Source organism: Tiliqua scincoides, chromosome 9, assembly GCF_035046505.1.
Source record: "Tiliqua scincoides isolate rTilSci1 chromosome 9, rTilSci1.hap2, whole genome shotgun sequence".
Lineage (NCBI taxonomy): Eukaryota > Metazoa > Chordata > Lepidosauria > Squamata > Scincidae > Tiliqua > Tiliqua scincoides.
The window spans coordinates 2966523-2974109 of NC_089829.1; positions in this window are offsets into that span (position 1 = coordinate 2966523).

Consider the following 7587-nt stretch of genomic DNA (forward strand, 5'->3'; position numbering starts at 1 on the left):
ACAATGCTTTAGGAAGCACACAAGATACCTATAAGCTATTGCCACTTCATTGCATCTGGGATTCTGACCTTGCCCATTTCTAATATCAGAAGGTTGCACAACATCACAGTTTGTAACCTGTTCTTCATTAATATGTCCAATCACCCTTTCAAAGCATCTCAATCAGGTGCATCATACATCCTGTGGCAATGAGCTTCACAGACTAATTACATGTAAATAAATATTTTCTCTGTTCTAACTCTCCCCTCAATTTTTGTGGATGACACAGGAAGCAGAAGAGCAAGTTTAGTGACAGGAGAGTTGTGCTCCCAGGATCAAAAACAAGTTCCTATGTGATTACTGAAGTTGTGTGATGTTCTTGATTACGGTTGTTCCTGCTGCTTCAGCAGAAGGCAGCTTTCTACAGTCTGCAGAAGCAGTTCATAGTTACTTGGTGAAGGAAATTCTCCAATAGCTTCAAACCCTGGCAACATCTGCAGGAAAAGCATATTCCTGTGAAACCCATGAGAGATATTTCCAATCTGTGCCTGCACATAATACTGAATTGAACAGATCAAGGGTCCAACACGACCAGCAACAGATTCACACAATAAAACACATAGTCAAGAAGTGTGACTTGCATACAGAACAGGAAACCCAATCCCAATTCCCATCCAGCAGGAAGTCTGGGAAAGAATTCAACCCAAGGCCTTGGAGACCTGCCACCAGCCAGGGAAAGTGGTCCACTGGTGTGACTTGGCATTCAGTTCTTGCAGGTGTCTCCATCTTTACAAAGGACACGACAGAGTTCCACATTTAAGCCCCATATTTCTTTTCCCATTACAAATGCCGCACATCTAAAGAAGCCATCATGCTCCTGCACCCAAAAACAGTAGCATTGGGGGGGTGGGCGGCATGTCATGAATATGTACAGTTTAGGCCTAGTAGCATTGCAAGGCCTGAACCAAGCTAAAACAGTAACACAGAAGTGGCTTGCATTTCCTAGCTGCTAGGAATTTACAACTCAATGCAAGGTGATTATGTAGCACCTAGGCAGCCAGAAAGACGCCCATCAAGGATGGAATGCAGCTCTAGATCTCCAGGGGGGAGGGAATTGCTGAGAGGGCGAGCATCCAGCGCCACTTCTGGAGGACAGGGTCTTTTGCTCTTTCTCTCTTAGTGAGAGAGGTGGTGGGTGCACATCCTGCCCCGCCAGGACCATGTGGCCATAGGTAACTGGCCTGAGCATCTACAAAAGAAGCTAACCCAGGTGAGGGTTACAGAATAATAAAGATAGCCAGTTAGCTTTATTATTTTATGCTGATATGTTTCCTAGAATCAGGGACAGCTTCTCCTCCTTAACAGCATGTCAGTTGCACTCTGGAGAAAGTAAAAAAGCTTCATCTCAGGGCATCTCTGCCTACAATGAAATTTACATGGCATTCAGAGACCAATTTTCATCATTGGACTGTGATGTTGACAAAAGGTACATCAAGACCTTCAGGGCTGTCATGCGCCTCCTGAATTTCATGGGCAGATTGAGCAGGAGGAAAAAAAGTCTGTCACGATGGGCCTAGTTTTGCTTCTACTGGTTGTGCTGAAAAAATGTGTGTGTCCGTTAGTGAGTGCACAAACATAACCCCCCAAACCCCAATTTAATCACCACTGTCACCCTCATTCCATTTATCCTGCCTCCTCCAATGGCGAGATCACCTTTTCTTTTTTCCCCAGCATCCCCCTCCCACATTTCAAATGAACAACCCATTATTCTGTCATTCAGCAGTTTCGTTCTGTAATTCATTTAGCCAGCCCTGACAAGTTGAAAATGAAAATGCATCTCCCTCCATCTTGCATGTTAATGGCAGTTCCCTCTGGACTATCCCCTGCCCTATCTCAGCCAGGCACCTCAGTCACCCCAGCCAGGCACCTCAGAGGCAGCTTTGCCTTTACTTTAAAGGAAGTAGGGCCTGTGAGACATCAGAGAAGCGAGACATCTTTTGCATGCAGAAGATGCTGTCAGCATCTATAGGTGGGGTGGGAAAAGACCCTTCCTTGAACTATTGAACAGACACTACCAGTCGGTGCAGACAATAGTGATGGTCTGACTGGTGGATCAATTGAAAAGTCAGGTGGATCATTACATGGACTCTCTGGAGGGCAACTTCCTAGGATCAGTGTCTGTGGCATGTTGGATAACCTCTTTGGGGGCGGGGGGCAGCAGTAAGAAGTCACTGTAAACAGGAGAACAGGGTTTGGGTGACAAAACAAACAACAAGCAGTGTGACTTACAGGCCATAACCCTGGTGGTAGGGGCTAAGTTTTATTCCTCTCTGCATGGGGAATAAAATGAGAAGTGGCTCTCAATGAGAAGAAGAAGGTGAGAGGACAGAAGGTGTAGTCGGTGGTTGAGCCAGCGCCTGCTAGAAAGCTTCCACTGCAGTCTCTGCTTTGGATGGAGACAAGAAATCCACTGATGGGCCTTGTGAACACAGACGGTGCACTGCGAGGGAGTGTGGAATGTGGGGGAGTCAGTCGAATAAGCTTTCTTGAGCACTGGACAAGCACTTGGGTAAGCTTTCTTGAGCACTGACTGTAGCTACTGTGAAAGCTTGAAAGTGCAGAGCACAGCCAGGAAGATGGCTGCACTTGAATGGAAAACATCTGGTGAATTGAGGGTTCTGTGACTTCCTCCCACAGAACCATACCAGGAAACCCCATTAAAAAATTGTGGTTTGGGCTGTCGTAAACTTTGCACACTCCCAGGTTTTTCGGGAGCTCAGAGTTCTTGAACCCTAGAACCCTCAAGGACCCCTGTTCGGTAGTACTGTCACCACCCTGTTATGTGCCAGTGTCTGTCCAGGGACACCAAGACCCTCAAGTCTTAATTCTATCCCTTGCAGGCACTGAGCACTTTCTTTAATTAAAGCCTCAGTCCTCTAGTTACTAGTCCTCAATGAGGATTTGGTAGCTTGCTCAACGTCTAGGTAGGATTCTGAACCTTTATCCCCAACAGACAATGAAACAACTTAGTAAAAGGGTTTTTGTACATAGGGTTACATAAAGTTACAAAAGGCAGCAAATGCTAGAGGCATAAAACTTCTAGGAAACATATCAGCATTAAAATAACAAAGCTAGCTGGCTATCTCTATTATTCCCTAACTTTCACCTGGGTAAGCTTTCTTTTGTTGATCTTTCCTCCAAGTTACCTATGAGGCCACATGGCCCTGGCTCTCGGACTGCATGATGTTGCACCCACAACCTTTCCCACCAAAAGACACACACACACCCCTTTGGGCTTTGTTCTTATACTTCATATGCTAAGAGGTAACTGTGACTTTACTCATTGGTAACATAGGTGACTAAGAGGTGACTAAGAGGTACATAGGTGACTGTACTCATTTTTAAACTGTCCAATCAGGGACTCTTGGAGACAGAATCTTCCTGAAGTGGGGCTGGATGCTTCCCCTCCCCACTGGAGATTCATGGGTGCCTCTCTGTCCATTTAGGTGCTACATTAGCATATTCCATTGAGTTGTAAATTCCTTGCAGCTAGGACTGCAAGCCACTTCTCTGTCACAGGCTTTACCAGGCCTAAATTCATGACATGGGCCAACCTGCCTTGAATGCTATGTGAAAACAGAGAAAGTTGTCTGTCAGCCCAGCTCTGGTTCTGCCTGTGCAGCATTCAAGCACGACCACTGCTGCATCTCCAAGCAAGAAGCCCAGTCAGGGGAGAGCCAGAAAGCAGGTGGTGCAGCCACAGCATTACAAATTATCTTATAGGAAATGCTTTAATCACCCTTTATCACCCTTTTTTAGGGGTGCTGCCCACCCCACCATGTGCTGATGGGAATATTCCCTGTGTTTAGGGAGGTTCTCATCCCTGCATTATTCCCTGCCACCAATGTTCTAAAGTTGTACAGCCCTCCACAGATGGTGCCTCATGCTTGCAGAAAGGTTTTAATTTCCCTTTGGATGAGAAACACTCTCCTTTCCCAGAATCCTACTATTCTTCCTTCACCAGTGCAAGGAAATTGAAATTCAATTTTCTGTGCTCTGTGAGAAATTGCTGGCCCTCTTCCTTCTCTGCTGCCCTCTGCACCATTGGCACCCAAGGGTTTTGAATTTGTAGTTTTATTATCCAGCCAGAGACCAAGCAGGCAGTAACCAAGACAGCTGGTTTGTTACAGAAGCCACCAGAGGCCAAAGTAGGTGGGCAGGCAGGTGCCGGAATGAGAGAGAAGTGAGGAAGGACATTCAGAGGCTGTTAAGATTCAATCTTTGGTCTCATTTCATGTTGGGAAATCAGCCAAAACTCTCCAGCCTGCCTCAACTGCACAAGAAGGTTGAAAAAAACTCCATGGTTAAGTTTTTTCTTTCCTTCCTCCCTGCCTCCAGCTCCTCTCATTGATTTTCTGTTTTGCCCTGATCAAGCTCAGCAATATCAAATTACTCCTGCTTGCTAAGCTGAATTATTGCCAGCCGATTCCAGTTAAAGACAGAGCCTCTCAGAGAGGGAGAACAATTTACCTCCAGACTATAGAGATTCCTTTAGGTGCTTCTGTCAGCACACCTGGGTCAACATTGTATCAAAGATCTTGAGTAACCACTGCTAAGTCAGGTCAAAGACCCATATAAACAGCAGGGTTGTGTTTAAGCCAATTGGACCAACTGCTCCCTGTACCCTCATGCTAAGATAGTACTCCAGTTTTGTATGCAATTTTATATTAAATGATCCATTTGGTCCATTAATTTACATGCACACATTTTGATTGTTTTCCACAGTTTGTACAGACCCTTGACTGTGAATGTGGGAGCCTATAAAAAAATATTTCCAATTAGGTCCTGCAGCTCATAAGGCTGACCTAAAGTGGCTAACCAGATGTTTCTGAGTAGCCCACAAACAATGCATGAAAGCAGCCATCCTTGTTGCCATCCTATATGCCCTATCAACTGGAATTCACACAAGTAGACTGCTTTTGAAGCAGTCTAGCCATTGTGACTCTCGATAGCCATTGTGACTAATAACCATTGACAAATCTGTCCTCACTTAAGAGGACAACCTCACATAGAGATTGACAATGTTTGTCTGCATTGTCATTGAAGGTTCTCTGATGCTGAGCCATTGGCCACCATCAAATTTACACTTACTGACATCCTTGATAAAGATCTTTTAATGGCTGAGAAATGCATCCATATGTTGCAAATGTACCTGGTGGAAGCCTGAAGGGCTTGTGTCATTCCTCTCCTATCCTTTTTTTGAGATGCAGTCTCATCCACACATTCATTCCACCTTTATTGGTATAAATAATCCAACAAGAAAACAAAATTAAAACATTAAAGGTAGCCACCAATCATTGTTCAGGCAAAGAAACACAGAGGAATTTACACCTCAACAGTGCCTTAAATAAATATTTTGCTACATTTGATGAGCAGCACTCATTTCTCCCATCCAACAAGTACCGGACCAAGTCTGTGTGTGAACCATGAAAGTTTTCCAGGAATGGATATATAAATCAATATAAATCAATATAGTGGGTTTATATAAATATAAATCAATATAAATATAATCGATATAAATCAATATAGTGGGTACATGTACATGGGTCAAGGATTCTTTTGAGAGGTTGCAGGGACATCACTGGGGACTCTCCAACATATTAAATCTTGCTCTTAGTACATTTGTAGGTAAACCTACCTAATGTAAAACTTTACGAATCTGAGGTGAACACAGGATACCTTGAACCCAAAGGCCTTGAACCCTAAGGCCATGAAAGACCTATAGAGGCGAACAAGAGTTACAGGCTGCAGCTTGCAAATCCTGTTTCTCTATATCGAATAGTCACTAAGCAAAGGTTATCCCACTGCAAATCAAAACATAGCTGTTTATTTGTAGATTCCTAGCCAGGGGAAGCTCTAGTTCGCTTCATTCTTCCCCATTATGTTCTGCTGAGGTTGCAGAGTAATTTGATGCAATCCTCAGACTGTAGGACTTGGTCATCCTTGTCAAAAAAGGGATGTAAAAATTGTGGAGACCCATGTCCGAACAATTGTAAACTGGGGGAGAATAAAGGCAATTTTCTGTTGTGGAACTGTTAGCTGGCAGCCATCTTCCTCCAGAGCCTTGAATGCGGAGTCATGAGGGGAACTCAGGTGACAGCTGCTGACCGTCTTGGGAGCCTTGTCCAGACTGGGAATGGTGGCACAAGCCCCTGGGTTCATGCCAAAGGCTCGTGCCTCTGGCAAGCCCTGTGATGAAATATTATACCTGCCAAGGAAGAGGAGGTGGAGGATAGCAATCAGTCAATAGGTCTCCCAGCAGGTCAGCAGGCTTGCAGGCTCCATTCCCCCCATCCACAAAACCCTTCTGGAATGGAACCGACAGCTGGAGCTTTATTTTTGGATCCTAACTTGATTTTGAGTCAGCAACAACAAAGCATATTTGCATCTTTTGCAAAATCAAAAGCAAATTTGCACACAAAGCTGGCTCATGTATTTCAGGCACCCGCAAGGAAGCAAAGTGTCTCTCTACACTTATCCTCCCCCCAGCACTCTGGAACACTCCAACTCTGGGACAAAATGTATAGTAGTGTGCCAGTTGGGAATTCAGCACCATGGATGGCTCCCACTGATGCAAATATTCAAGGAGACTGGGGCATCAACAATGGATGATGCTTCAGCAATGGTCAGAAGCCCTGTGACTTCATCCCTCTGGATGGAAATGGTAGGAGTTGTGCTCTAATACAGTGAGGCTGGGGGACCTGCCGGTGACCCTGGCTTTCTGGTGGTTGCAACAACAGGGTGCGTGTTCATGCACTAGAAGTTCATTCTGAGTGAAACACTAGCCATGCTGGCTCCTGGGCTTCTCCTGTGGAGAAGGTAAGCCTGAACAAGGTGTCTTTCCAGAATATTCCCTTCTAGTGCCCCCCCCACGTCTTCTCTGACTGTGGAGCCATGATGAAGCCACGGGAAGTTCACTTTGTGAAAATGTTCTGGAGTGGCAAAATTCACCTGGCTCATCATCACCTCCATATCTGAGAGCAGCTGCATTTCATGCTTCCCCTTGCATCACTATCAATGGCTCTGGTGACTGGCATGAGTCTGGAGACTGGCTACATCCTTGAGAAGGCATTCACTGTCTCCATCTGTACCCCTGCCCAATATATCCACTAAGTAGTCATTGTGCACACAGCAGGATGTCCAAGTGCTTACAGTGATTTTTAGAGATATTTATAAAGAGAGCAGGGAGAGAGTACAACAATTAGATATGCTCTAATTTACGAGCTGAATCCACCACCATTAATGCTTGCCATCTTCGTGGCTTTCATGCAAGTATAATGCAAGCTCAACTTCATGCAAGCTCAACTTCCGAAACGAGCTGGTGCTGTGGGCACCACTGTCCCTAGTAAGGCTCCCCAGAATGAAAGAAGTGAGATGGTCATCCTTTTGTTTCGCTGGAAATTCAATGAAAACAGCCAGACCCTGCCTGCTTGCAGAGAGAACAGCATAGCTGCCGTGGCCATGAAAAGAGGTTTGGGCTACTGTGGCCAGCAGCAGGCAGGATCCCTCCTGCCTGCTGCTGGCCACAGTAGCCCAAACCTCTTTTCA